The sequence below is a fragment of the Pelodiscus sinensis genome, chromosome 1, assembly GCF_049634645.1.
Source record: "Pelodiscus sinensis isolate JC-2024 chromosome 1, ASM4963464v1, whole genome shotgun sequence".
Lineage (NCBI taxonomy): Eukaryota > Metazoa > Chordata > Testudines > Trionychidae > Pelodiscus > Pelodiscus sinensis.
Window position 1 is genome coordinate 84,123,421 of NC_134711.1, and position 14,207 is coordinate 84,137,627.

A 14,207-nucleotide genomic window follows, 5' to 3' on the forward strand; every position below is an offset into this window, starting at 1 on the left:
ATTTGAGCCCAGTCAATTTCAATCTAGAGTCAGTGTCATTGATAAAGAACTTTTATTGCAGTTCTATTGAAATTGTTGGGTTGATCCTAAAAAAGAAGGGAAAAAATAGGAAGGGAGGGCAAAGAGAGAAAGAGAAATAAGGAAGGTGGGAAATACAGACAAACACAGAGTAAGAAACCAAAATAATGAGAAGAAAGGGGCCAGGTAAGTATTGGGGGTGACAAGGTACAAAAAAGTGCCTTATCTTTTCTATTCAATGTCACTTTTGAAACAAGTAGTTATTTACACCTCACTCCCAAATTATTTATTTCAGAAACCTGAAAGGCATCCTGTGATACATCCTTCACGCGTCTGTAATCACATTTTAGCTTACTTTTAGACTCAGATCTTCCTGATGATAAGCTGAAGATTGACATGACCACCTGTGATTTAGATATGTCAGCATTGAAATTTCTGAACCAATATTTAGCTGCTAAGGAACAACATGGACAAACATGAGCCTAAGTCTGAAGCTCTAGTCATAATACTGCACTGATATATGTACACATTGTGAAAAGGCAAAGTTACAACTCTAATATATTAGAGATATTGCTGAGAATTTGCTAGTGGGATTGCTGAAAGGTACAGGACAAAATGTAGGGAAATTAATGTTCTGGCATGGATATGATATGGGTTTTTATTTAAAAAACAAACAAACAAAAAAAACCTTTACCACTAACAAATAGCCTGGGTAAATTAGAGACTTTCACTGTATAGCTGCACAAGAAGTGTTGACTATTAGGTGGAGTTGGGCTTTCCAAGAACTCTTTTATTATCTAAGCATTTGATGAACTTGAAAAGGAAAAATTAACAATTCAGTGAGCCATTTCTTGATCACATTAATCCCAGCGTCTTATCTAAAAAAGGATTTTTTAATGACAAGCTCTGCTCTCTCAGTTGTGTTGCTCAGAGGATGGGATGGGACTGCCCATACTTACTGCCAGGAAGCAGAGCAATGTAGCCAATGTGAGCTGGGGCTGCACGACTCTGCTTTACCCCACTGCGGCTGGTGAGTGTGCAAGGACTTGACCCCCACTGCCTGCACCAGACCCCTGGCCTTGCTAGCCCCCTGGGCCACTTAGGTTGGGGAAAGAGGCAGAGCAAGGGCAGAAAAGAGGAGGGGAGAAGGTGGAGCAAGGGTAGGGAGGGATGAAGCAGCAGTGGGGAAAGGTGGGGTCTAGGGTAGAGGGGATTTGTCCTGGCCCTTCCCTGAGCTGGGATGGGGGTCACATGGCCAGTGATCCCCATGGTCCCACTCACTTGTCAGCCCTGCAAACAACTCACCTCCATCCAAAAACAAACAGAAATTAGAACTCTTTCCATGTCCAATATAGTCAAGTCTTTTAAAAAAAAAAATCTAAAGTACTTTAAAACACATGGAAGATCCAATCTTCTCCCCACTCTTCCAATAACCATCATTCTCAGAAGAAAAATACATGATTTCAACCTAGTGTAAACATGTGGACTACGTCTACACTGGCCCCTTTTCCGGAAGGGGCATGTAAATTTCACCAGTCGTCGTAGGGAAATCCGCGGGGGATTTAAATATCCCCCGCGGCATTTAAATAAAAATGTCCGCTGCTTTTTTCCGGCTTTTAAAAAAGCCGGAAAAGAGCGTCTACACTGGCCCCAATCCTCCGGAAAAAGCGCCCTTTTCCGGAGGCTCTTATTCCTTCCTTTGAAGTAGGAATAAGAGCCTCCGGAAAAGGGCGCTTTTTCCGGAGGATCGGGGCCAGTGTAGACGCTCTTTTCCGGCTTTTTTAAAAGCCGGAAAAAAGCGGCGGACATTTTTATTTAAATGCCGCGGGGGATATTTAAATCCCCCGCGGATTTCCCTACGACGACTGGTGAAATTTACATGCCCCTTCCAGAAAAGGGGCCAGTGTAGACGTAGCCAAAGAGTTGTAAAACAGGAACCTTGAGAGCTTGATTATTTGAGCCAATATGAGGTCTGCCTTTTTTCAGATTTATGTGCTTCTTTCAGTTTTGGTGTTTCCATAGCTGTTTTAATTTTCTGCTGACTAGCACTCCTTATCAAGGAGTAAGGTTCCATAACCTGCTCAGGCCTGATCTGCCCGAAAACTACAAATATATTATGACAGATTAAGCACTGGGATTTTTAAATACAGAGAGTATGTCTACACTTCACAGTTATTTCTGAATACCGGAGGTATCCTGAAATAACTACCCCATGTCTACACAAGCTGCCTGATATTTCAAAATATTTTTCAAAATAACGGGCACGCTATTTCAACCATCCCAGTAAACCTCATTGCATGAGGGTTAAGGGATGGCTCGAAATAACACGTTACTTCGAAATGTGTGGCTGTGTAGATGCACCAAATTTCAAAATAAGCTAAGATACAAATTGTGCATCTTTTTTCGAGTTTAGAGTGCTGTATAGATGCACCTCTACACTGCACTGTTATTTCAAGATAACTATTTTGTTATTTTGAAATAATTTGGAATAATAATAATTTTGAATAATTTAAGCTTATTCTAAAATCTGTAAACTTCATTCTATGAGGAATAACACCTATTCCGAAATAGCTATTTTGAAATAAGGCGTGTGCAAACGCTCCACTGCTGCTATTTTGAAATAGCCCCTCACCAAGGCCAGTTTAAATTATTCCTCCCCAGTGCCCCCTGAGGCTCTAAATCAAAATAGCATGTCTACATCAGGGAAGCCTACCTTGGACTAATTGTGAGGCATCCCTGAAGAGTAGATGTGCTATTTCAAAATAAGCTATTTTGGAATAACTATTCTGGAATAGTTTATTTTGAAATAAGTGTAGACGTATTCAGAGATGAGAATAATTTAAAACTTCAGTGAAGAAATTGTCGGTATTTCAACAACCATTTTCTGCTCTTGGATATATATACGTGACTTCCATTAACTTATCATATTTTTCTGAAAAACATAATTGGGGGGGCAAGGGATGATTTGGTCTATCTGGAGATCATGAGAGAATGGTGAAAGTTTGTTCTCAATAAACTAGCTTTCAGCTGTTCCCAGTAAGAAACCTAAATCCAGTGGTTAGCTGGTCAGAAGATCAAACAAACCAGCACAAAAACATTTAAGATAAATATGTATCTGTAGAATAAGAAAGTTTATAACAGAAATGTAGAAAAACTGCAAAACAATCTACCAAATGCTTCAAATGTCAGTAGCAAAAAGGTATTTTTAGATAATAATTTAATTAAGAGTTGAGGGCCATTCACTTTTCCTGTTGCAAGATTTTGTTTCTCTTCATTTCACCCTTTTTGGGTAGCAGTTATCCCATATTAAGGTATTAAGCTTTCTTAATCAACGACACTCAGTGCCATTCCCAATTACTTTTCTTGTAAGTGCAGCTCAAATTCCTTCATGCACACCCTGAATGCAGCAGAAGTCATGGTTTGGAGAAGACAGCCCACAAACTTGCTTAAAAATGGAAGGTGGGGAGAATAGTAATATTTTTGCATTAAATGACATCACTAACAGCATTTAATATCTAAACCTCATCCTGATGATTCAGGGGCTCCAATAAATGTAGTTAATTATTAACATGTTATTACATCAATAAGGGCAGAGAAAAGGGCACAGATAATTACAAACTGTAGAGAGGAAAACTATCTAGAAACATCATCGGTGTCTACATCATTTCTTTAAATTTGTTAATTATCATATTTTGTCAAAAATGTAAAAAAAAAAAACCATAATTTTGAACCAGGTATTCATCCCCCTTATCTTCTAGCTTTTTGTGCCTGGTTATGTTTTCATACTTTTCTTCCACTACTGACATATTGAGCCATCTAGTGCTCGTCCTTTGGTGCATATTGTCTTTTTAAAATATATATTATGGCTTCTTAATATACACACATATTTTGATGAGAACTGTTATTATAATCTCCATAAGAAATGCTTGACTAGATAGTAGGGATGTAAATAACTTTTAAAACCATTAACCAGTTAACCAATTAAAAGTATATTGTTTAACTGGTTAACCATTGGCAGGCCAGCGCAGAGCAGCTGCAGCTGGCGTCCCGGTGCCTCTGTGGAGCAGGGCCCCGCCTGCCAGGCTAACCCACGATGGCCAGGGTCCCACTGGTTGGCCAACTGTGGTTGATGGCTGCTCCAGGCCAGTTCACCATGGTCAGAGATTTGGACAAGGTCCAGTTAACCCAGGGGAAGGCAACAATTTTTGTAGGGGGGCATCTCCTTGAGTCCTGGGAAGTCTTCCAGGGCCTCAGGCAGAAGGAGTGGAGCTGGGGACAAGAGGGGGGGAGGACTGTGTGTATTTGACACAGAGACTGTGACACTGGTTGTGTGTGTGACTGTGTATGGCACAAAGACTGGGAGTATGCGTGTGTACAGTGACTGTGTGTGAGGCAGAGACAGTGAGTGACACAGATTGTGTGTAACCTAGAGACTGGTTCTTTGTGTGGGGAGGGCCAGAGTGAGAAAGACATGCAGACAGACTATGACAGAGCACACTCTCCCCACATTGAGCAGGAAGGAGTTAACTCTGACGGCTGAGAAAGCCACACTCCCTTTGCCCTACTGGAGATGCTCGAGTTGTACTGCTATAAAAGGGAGCAGCTCAGCTCAGTTGGGGCTCGTGGCTTGAGGAAGAGGATGTGCCTGGCCAGCTTCAGGCAAACTGCATTGACTACCCAAACGCTGAGATGCTACCATGCAGGCTGGAGGCCAGACATATCCATACACCTCACAGGTTCCAGAAGCAAGCACAAGCAGCCAGATCCCAGATGAAGGAGGGGAGTTGCAGAGTCAGCAAGTTTCAGATGGAGCTTTTCCCTGCTGACTCAGTGGCTAGAGAAAGCCACCAACAGGGTCCTGGGCTGGAGATCAGTGGAGTGCAAGGGCCTGAACCTCCCCCTGCTGGGGGATATAATCCTTTCCCCTATCTACTGTCCCTTGAAGGGGATCACATTCCCCCAAAAGGAGGAATGAGTTATAGATGGGGACTATTGAACTGCGCTGCTCTGCAAATAGGGGCAAGTTAGAAACTCTGACCTTTGGGACAGCCTGCCCCGGGAACTAAGGGGTGTGGGGATTTATAGACTTTGGTGGGTAGAGTTAGAGACACGGACTGAGGAACAAAGGTGGAGAAGAAAGAGTTACCTTGTGCAGTAACAGTGGTTCTTAGAAATGTGAGCCCGTGGGTGCTCCACTCTGGGTGCTGGTGCATCCTCGCACCGGCAACTTTTCCAGCAGTTTCCACCATGCCGTGCACATGGCACAGCACCCCCTTGTGCCATTGGAATCTGTTAAGTGCACACACAGTGCGGCTCCTCCATTCCTTCTCTACCTGTTAGTGCATAAGGCTACAAGCAGGGGAAGGAGGGAGGGTAGTGGAGCACCCACAGGGACACATCTCGAAGAACCACTGTTACTGCACAAGGTGAGTAACTCTTTCTTCTCCTTCGAGTGGTCCCCGTGGGTGCTCCACTCTGGGTAACTACAGAGCAGTTGTCGGCTTGAAGAGGTGGGTTTGGAGTCATGTGGTAGTGACTGTGGATAGTACTGCTTGTTCCACCGCCATGGAAGATGCAATCGAAGAGGAGAGAGGGTAATGTTGCACAAATGTGTGTTCAGATGACTAGGTGGTGGCATTGCAGATGTCCTGAAGAGAAACATTGATAAATAAGGCAGTTGTGGAAGACATTGCTCTGGTGGAATGAGCTGTGATAGTTTCAGGTAAGTCTTTGTCATATCATGTATAACATGTTCGAATACAGGAGGTGATCCATTTTGAAATTCTCTGAGATGAAACTGCTTGTCCTTTGGATCGTTCAGCGTAGGACAAGAAATCCTAGGGGAGATTCGCCAGGGTCTGGTTCAGTTCACATAGAATGCCAGTGCTCTCCAGACGTCGAGAGTGCACCATGTGACCTCAACTGGATAGGCATGCAGCTTGGGAAAAAAGGCAGGTAAGTGAATGGGTTCGTTGATGTGGAAGAGAGAAGAAACTTTGGGAAGGAACTTCGGGTGGGGTCGGAGTATCACTCTGTCCTTCATGAACACCGTGTATGGGGGTTCAGCCATCAAGGTGGCGAGTTCGCTCACCCGTGTACTGGAGGTTATTGCAACCAGGAAGGACACCTGCATGGAAAGATGAGGCCAAGAGCAAGTAACTAAAGGCTCAAATGGTGGCTTTGTCAGGCTTTTTAGAACGTGGTTCAGAGTCCAGACAGGAACTAGAGGACGGACAGGTGGGAAAGTGTTTTACAGACCCTTAAGGAACTGTTTTGTTATTGGATTAGCAAGGAAGGAGACCTGATCAGTGGAATGATGAAAAGCTGCTATGGCAGCAGCGTGGGCCTTGATGGTGCTGAGAGCGAGGCCTGACTGTTTCAGGGATAATAGGCAGTCCAACAAAATAGGGAGGGGGCAGACTCTGGTCATGTTGTGTGTGAACGGTTAAACCAATGAGAAAATCTATTCCATTTATATAGGTATGTTCTCTTAGTAGATTGTCTTCTACTGTTGATCAGCATCTCTTTCACTGGCTCTGAACAGGTATTTTCGGCATCTTGAAGCCATGAAGGAGCCAAGCGTGGAGGTGAAGCTTGTGGAGGTCTGGATGGAGAGTCCTCTCATAATCTTGTGACAGGAGATCGTGACGGAGTGGGAAGAGATACGGGTCCGTCATCGCCATCTTGTGAAGGTAAAGGTACCATGTCTGTCTCGGCCACGCCGGTGCCACTAATATGAACTGAGCTTGTTCTATCCTGATCTTGGTGAGGACTTTGTGTAGGAGACGAAAGGGGAAAGGGAGGAAAGGCGTAAAGGAGAGGAGCGTCCCATCTGATGGAAAAGGCATCTCCAAGGGAGTGTTTCCCTAAGGTTGCCTGGAGCAGTAGAGGTGGCACTTCCTGTTGTTTTTCGTGGCGAAGACCTCTACGTGTGGTTGGCCACACTGATAGAATAGTGGAGCGAGAGCATGCCTGTTTATTTCCCATTCATGCTGATCGTGAAATGTGTGGCTTAGGACATCCACTGTGACGTTGAGTACCCCAGGAAGGTAAGAAGCTATTGGGGTGACCTGATGTGCTAGGCACCAGTTCCATAATTTGATGGCTCCCGTGAAGAGGGATGGGGGCTGTGCATCCCCCCTGCTGGTTGATGTAGTACATGCAGGTAGTGTTGTCTGTCGTGATGGTAATGGACTTGTGGGCTATGTGCAGTTCAAAGTGTTGGCATGCATATCTGACTGCACGTAATTCGAGGAGGTTGATATGAAAGGTTTGTTCCGTGAAGGACCATTTGCCTTGGGCTGTGATGTTCCCTAAATGGTCTCCCCAAACCATAAGTGAGGCATCTGTCATAATTGTGAGCGTGGGGGGAGGACGGTGGAAAGGTACGCTGTCTAGCATATTTTGTGTGCTGGAATAGACACAATTTTGCAGAGTTGGTCCCTGGAAGGCTTGTAGTTTGCGGCCAGCCACGACTGCAGGCCCCTCATGTGGAGTCTGGCCAACTTGACGACATACATCGTAGAGGCCATATGCCCAAGGATTCTGAGACATTCACGCACCGTTGTGGGGGGAGCTGCCTGTGCACTCATGATAAGATCACGAATGGTGATGAATCTGTGTTCGGGTAGAGTAGCTTTTGCTGCGACCACGTCGATGAGGGCTCCTATAAACTCTAATTTTTTAGTTCGAAGTAGCATAGATTTTGCGTGGTTTATATGAATGCCCAGGTTGACCAGAAGGTGCATAGTGGCGTCGGTCATAGTTTTGGTTTCCTGAAGGAACGACCCTTTTATAAGGCAATCGTCTAAATATGGGAATATTATGACCCCTTGACATCGAAGCGAGGCTATTACGACGGCCAGAGTTTTGGAAAACACCCTGGGAGCCATTGAGAGTGCCCACCATAAAGCGTAAGAAACATCTGAATGCAGGATGGACCATGATGTGGAAGTAGGCATCCTGGAGGTCGAGAACTGAAAGCCAGTCCCCTTGATCCAATGCGGGGATGATTGTTGCTAAGGTCACCATTTTGAACCGGTGATAGGCAACCTACTTGTTGAGTCTCTTCAAATCCAATGTGGGTCGCCGCCATCCACTTTTTTCCTGGGTTAGGAAGTAAGTTGAATAGAAGCCTCGACCTTGGAATTCTGGTGGAACTTGTTCTATGGCACCCAATTGAAGAAGGTGCGAAACTTCTTGTAGGAGAAGGGTTTCATGAGATGGGTCCCTGAAAAGGGATGGGATGGGAGGGTAGGTAGGAGGCAAGGAAGTGAAAGGGATGGCATTGTCATGTTGAATCAGTTCCAGAACCCATTTGTCTGATGTAATTTGGGTCCATTGATGGAAAAGGGTTCGGAGAGGGTGGTTGAATTGAGAAAGAGTGGCTGCAAGTGGTAGTGCAATGGCTTTCTGGCTCTCGACCTGTTTTTCAAACCTGCTGTTTGTTTGCAGGTGGGTGGGTTGCAGAGGAATGTTGTTGGTGTTGGCATTGGGGTCTGCAACATTGGGGTCTTTGTTTTTGATGGAAGTCATATCTTGTCTATTGTCTGAAAGGCTCTCTGGGCCTCTGGTAAGTCGAGTACCTGGTTCTTTTAAAGGGAGGAGTGTACATTCCCAGGGTCCTGAGGGTGGTACATAAGACCTTCATAGAATGTAACAATTCATCCATCTTGGCTGCAAAGAGGTCAGTTTTGTCAAAGGATAAGTCTTCAACTTTTTGCTGAAAGTCTCTCGATGCCTGAAGCCAGGAGATCCTTTGGAGTATAATTGCAGATTCTGTAATATGGGCCCCGGTGTCTGCTACATCCATTGCAGACTGCAGGGAAGTACGGGAGATGGTGTGACCCTCCTGCATGATAGTGAGTAAAGTTGGTCTCTTGTGTTCTGGAAGGTGTTGAGCCAGATCTTGTAATTTAGAATAGTTGTCGTGGTCATAGTCCACTAGCATTGCCGATAATTAGCTGCTCCAAGAAGCAAGGTGGCAGAAGAATAGACCTTGTGGCCCATGATGTTGACCTTTTTGTGGTCTCTGTCTTGTGGAGTGGTCCTGAGATTAGGCTGTCTGCTCTTATGCTGAACGGAATCCACAACTAAAGAGTTTGGAGAAGGATGAGTGAAAAGAAAGTCCATGTCTTTAGGAGCGAGAAGATATTTGAGGTTGGCCCTTTTGTTCGTTGGGGTAATGGACGCAGGAATCTGCCAGATATTGTCAGCAGGGTCCAAAATAGCCTCATCCTTTGGAAGTGCTATTTTGGAGGAAGTGAGAGGTTGCAGTGTGCGTAAAAGTCGATACTGCTTCACTTGTACCACTTGAAGGTCTCGCTCCTGCGCCAAGGCTACTCATTTAAAGAGGTCTTAGAATTTTCTTGCGTCGTCACCAGATAGTGGAGCTTTGGCTGTGACTGCCTCATCGGTAGATGATGAGGAATTGTGTAAGGGGAATTTCTCCTCCCCTTCTGAGAAAGAGTCCTATATTTCAGAGTGAGCTGGAGAATTTGGCTCGGACACTGAAGTAGTGATAGGAGATGAGACCAGTGGTGGTCTAGAGGTGGTAGAAGGGGCACGATGGTGGCTCTTCTTAGGCTCTGGCTCCCATTGCTGCCACTGAGTGGTGTATGGTGGTGGCGGGTAGGCATACTGCTGAGCATGCCATGGTGGTGGGGGAGGAGGGTATGTGTATTGTACTGAGCCTGGTTGCCAAGAGGGAGGTCTGTGGGCTGGACTGGACTGTTGGGAAGAAAACCTACTCCTTATTTCTGTGCCCAGCTTGCTGGGAGACCAGGAAGCAGTGGATGACCCGCGGGACCACACTGACTGTATGGAAGAGCCCGGTGAAATCGGTGCCATTGGTGTGTGACTTCGCACTGGGGATCGGTAATGCTCTTGTCCTTCCATTGGTGCTGATGCGTGAGGCTTGGTCGATGCCGGTGGCGGCACTGGTGCCGAGCAATCCAGGGGAGGCATGTTGGTGCAGGGCTTTTTTGGCACGGATACCGGTGCTGTTTTGGTATGGTACTTCGATGCTGAGCGGTCCTTATGTTGGCCTGCCGGTGCAGCCGGTGCCGTAGGATCCAGTGCTGATGGTCTCTGTTTCGGCTCCAAGTGAGCTCTCTTGAGCGGTACCACCATACCAAAGGTGCCGGGCCTATCCTCTGTGCTGACCCATGCGGCAGTCGGGAAAGGCCTGTTTTCGATGCCACGAGGCCGGAGTGGGTAGAGGGACATGTCTTATCCATAACCTTACTCTGGGATGCCAGTTTTGGAGCCCTGGCTGAATCCTCTTGCGTTGGTTGAAGGGACTTCTCATAGAGGAATGTCTTTAGCCTATTTGCATGATCACGGCGCACTTTTGTCATGAGTTTTGAACAGTGGGGGCACTTTTATGTCTGATGTGACTCCCCCAGACACTTTATGCACTTTGAATGCCCGTCAGAAACGGGCATAGTATCACAGCACGTCTCGCACCTCTTAAAGCCAGGAGAACCGGGCATGAGGCGGCGGAGGAAAAGCGGCAAGCTGCAACGAAAAGCTTTTTTTTTTTTTAACTTGACTGGGATGGAGAATGGGGTTGAAAAACTTGGATGATGAGGTAACTTTAGGGGTTAACTGGATATTTATCTATTATTTGACAGAAGTCAAAGAGAAAAGAGAGGCTCTGTCTGCTGCCGAGGACAGTGGAAAAGGAACTGAGGAGCCGTGCCGCGCTCATGCCTATCAGATTCCAATGGCACAAGGGGGTGCTGCGGCACATGCACGGCGTGGTGGAAACTGCTAGAAAAGTCTCCGGTCGCCAGCATGAGGACACACCAGCACCCAGAGTTGAGCATCCACGGGGACCACTTGAAGGAGAATCCGAGAGCGACAGGAGAGAGATTGGCACCTTCACCCCACACTTGGTGAGGGGATCCTTTTTCTCCATGTTACAAAGACAGACATACAGACAGAGTGTGAGCTGGCTGCTGAAGAAATCTTAGGTACAGTGCAGTTTTTTAAAAAGCACTCATCTTGGTCACCACACATCTCTGACTGAAGCAGCTCTCCTTTGTGTCCCTCTCCCTGCTCCTTCTCTGCAGAAATGGGGTACAGGGGCAGGGAGACACCTTGACATCAGCACTTCCATATCTCTGTCTCCCTCCACCCTTTTGCACAGCTAGCAGGAGGGTCCTGGAAGCAGTTTGACTGCAGGACAGAGCAAGGAGGAGGGAGTGGCAACTGAACATATACTACCGCTGCTGTCTGTAAGTATGCATGCTCTGCTAATCAGCAGGAGAGGGGGGCTGGATAGAAATGCTGGGTGGGCCAGATCCAGCCTGCAGGCTATATTTTGCCCACTCCTGGATTAAATATTTGCCCAGTAAGCATTCCAGTTAACCATTTACATCCCTAATGGATGGAACTTAAATTTATGAAAGTATTAGCCTAAAGATATATTGACACAATATATATGTTTGTAGTACCTATAATTTTATATGGCATATGATGCATTATTTTATTTAATATTTAATGAATCCCTATTTTTCATTTTCTAATCCAATATACAGACAAATTATAGTTTAAACATTTTTAGCATTTTACATCTGTTTGCTTTAAATATTTTTTTCCATTTTGCAGTATCAACCCTCTGACTTCTTGTAACTCAACCTACATACGTTTTACATTAGCTAAAATATATCTATGTGACTAATGCCTTCGCTAATCTCAATTATATATTTGCCCTACATTAACTGATCCATATTTATTTTGGAGAAGTGTCAGTCTACATTTCCCTCTCCCTCATGATTGTCATGAAATTGTTGGCCTCCTTACTTGTTTTAAGACACAGTTTTACATAATTGGAACAGTAGGGGGCATTCAGAGCCTAAAATGCTGGATATGTTTCTATGATACTAACAGGTAATACTTTAAATCTGTAGCAAATACTTTTGCTTATTTACAATACCACAAATTAAATCCATTAATTGATATGTTTTGTGTATGTAATACTATTGCGTAGGACATGTTGCTCTCATTTGCTGTACATCTTGGATTCTTGCTCTGTTCTTTAACAGTGTTTTCTTTTCAAAAACCTCTATTTTATATAACATTACAATAAACTATGTGACAAGGGAATATTACAAAAGTAATGTTAACAATTTTTACTATGGGCGAAATTACTCCTTTGTGCAGAAAAACTCAGAGAAGAGAAAATATTAATGCAAACCATGCAAAAAACTAACCTAACGTGTGTGTGAGCGATATCTGATGGCCAGGAAGTGGAAAAGAGCATGACTAAAAAACAAGGAAGAGCCTGAGGATGTGTGGAGAATTATATATTCAACTCCACAGATATTAAAATGTTCATGTGGAATATCATACTCTCTGTGCTTCACTCAGACCCCTACCTTTCTGACAGCATAGCCAGGTCAGTTGCCTTGCCATACTGACATTGGCTACCTGCTATGGCTGTGCATTACTTCTCCCTTGAAGGGAAGAAAAAGCTGCAGAGCTAGACTTAATGCTGTATGGTTTATTAAATAATATGGCAATTTGCCATACAAATCCATAGACTCAGAGAAATTTGAGTTGGAAAAGATCTACAATATATGGTCATCAAGTCTAATCTGCTGACATTGAGGGCTTATTTCTACAATAAATTATCTAGTACTCTTTCCAATCAGTTTTAAAATCTGTAAAACCATAGTGTTTCCACTTCTTTCCTTGGGGAGTGTGAACAAATCTCACCAACATTACTTTTTCTTATTTTCACTTGATTACTTCTACTTACATTCCTCTGTACCACATTAAAAATTTGTCTCTCCTTGTTACTTCCCAAAAGAATTTCTAAACAAATATTATGTATCCCACTAGACATTTTAGTTTTCAAAATCTTTTTTCTCCACAAGCCTAGCTAAGGCTACACTGCAGGGCTTAACTCAAAATAAGCTATGCAAATTGAGCTATATCAATTGTGTATCTTATTTCTAAATAGCTTATTTCAAAATAGGGAGCATCTACACAGCACTTACTTCGAAATACAGCACTCTTCCTCTGACTTTCTTTATTCCTCATACAATGAGGGTTAAGGAGTCACAGTAAGAAGTCCTCCAGCTTGCCAGTATATTGACATTAATTTGAAATAACTGCCTGCTGTATAGACGTGGACTAAGTTATTCTGGAATAGCGTTAGTTATTTTGAAAGAGTGTTATAAGAGTATATAGACGTACTCTAAGTATCCTTACTTGGTTACTACCTTTCATTTGCAACAGAATTATATTTAATCTCATTTCATATGCTTGAGCATTAATTTCTAAGGCCTAATAGCTATTTGAATCCCACTTACCTGTAAATTAGTTTTATGTAATTTGGCCAAGACAGAATGTGATTCCCCTTATTAGTAGGTATAGATAAAATAATGAAAAACTGAATTAGGGGATTTGTTTCACTCTCTAGCCCTCCCCTTTCCTGCCCAGTTTGATTCCTCTCAATCTGAAAGAAATACTGTTAGCCTACTTTTGCTAATGGTAAGTGTCCACTGCAATAAATGTTCCTTAGGGAAGGTTTCTGTAACGACCCAGACCGAACACACACCTCACACAAAAATAATCAGCTAAATGGGCTTAAAATTCTTTTCTCTGTAATCAATAGCACACACCATGATTTCCAAGTAGCAGCATACCAAATCCGATGGGAGGGCCAGCCACAACACCTAAAATTAATCTAAACAGAGGTTATAGGGAAAGGGAAGGGACTCAGAATAGACTGATTTTCCATCGCATTCCATTCTGAAAGAGCTGAATGCATAGCTTTAAGGACTCTGACTGATGTGACAAAATGCTGGTACTGCTTCATGAAGTTATATAGAGAGAATGCCCAGTTGCTGCTTTGCACATCTCATCAACGATCATTTCTCCTCCTTCTGGCCAGAGATGGCAACAACCCAAATGGAATAGGCTACTGCATAGGCTTCTTGAAAACAGGATCTGATTCAGCTGACTATGACATGGCATAACACCCTCTATCCCTGTTTACACAGCCAGTAAAAGACCAGTGAGTCCACACTGTGGAAGTATAATTTCTAGCTAAATAAAACTTAAGGATGATTTTCAAATCTTAGTTGTGCCACATTTTTTCTTTGCCTGGAGACACGGTCAGAAATTTAGGAAGGAAATGTCAAATGGAAAGGGGACAAAACTCAGAAAAAAAAACT

General features: G+C 44.0%; 1 protein-coding gene across 8 annotated transcripts in view; it reads right to left on the bottom strand.

The window, feature by feature from the left end:
- The window catches only part of ANKS1B (ankyrin repeat and sterile alpha motif domain containing 1B), an 823,383-nt gene that overhangs the window by 701,040 nt on the left and 108,136 nt on the right, over window positions 1–14,207 (bottom strand). The window contains exon 1 of one of the 8 annotated variants that reach the window (XM_075933954.1): window positions 13,026–13,160. The exons of the other annotated variants lie outside the window; for them this stretch is intronic. The gene's annotated coding sequence lies outside the window, so the exon portion shown is untranslated. Of the gene's footprint in view, window positions 1–13,025; window positions 13,161–14,207 lie in introns of those variants that run through there. 8 annotated transcript variants of the gene reach the window in all.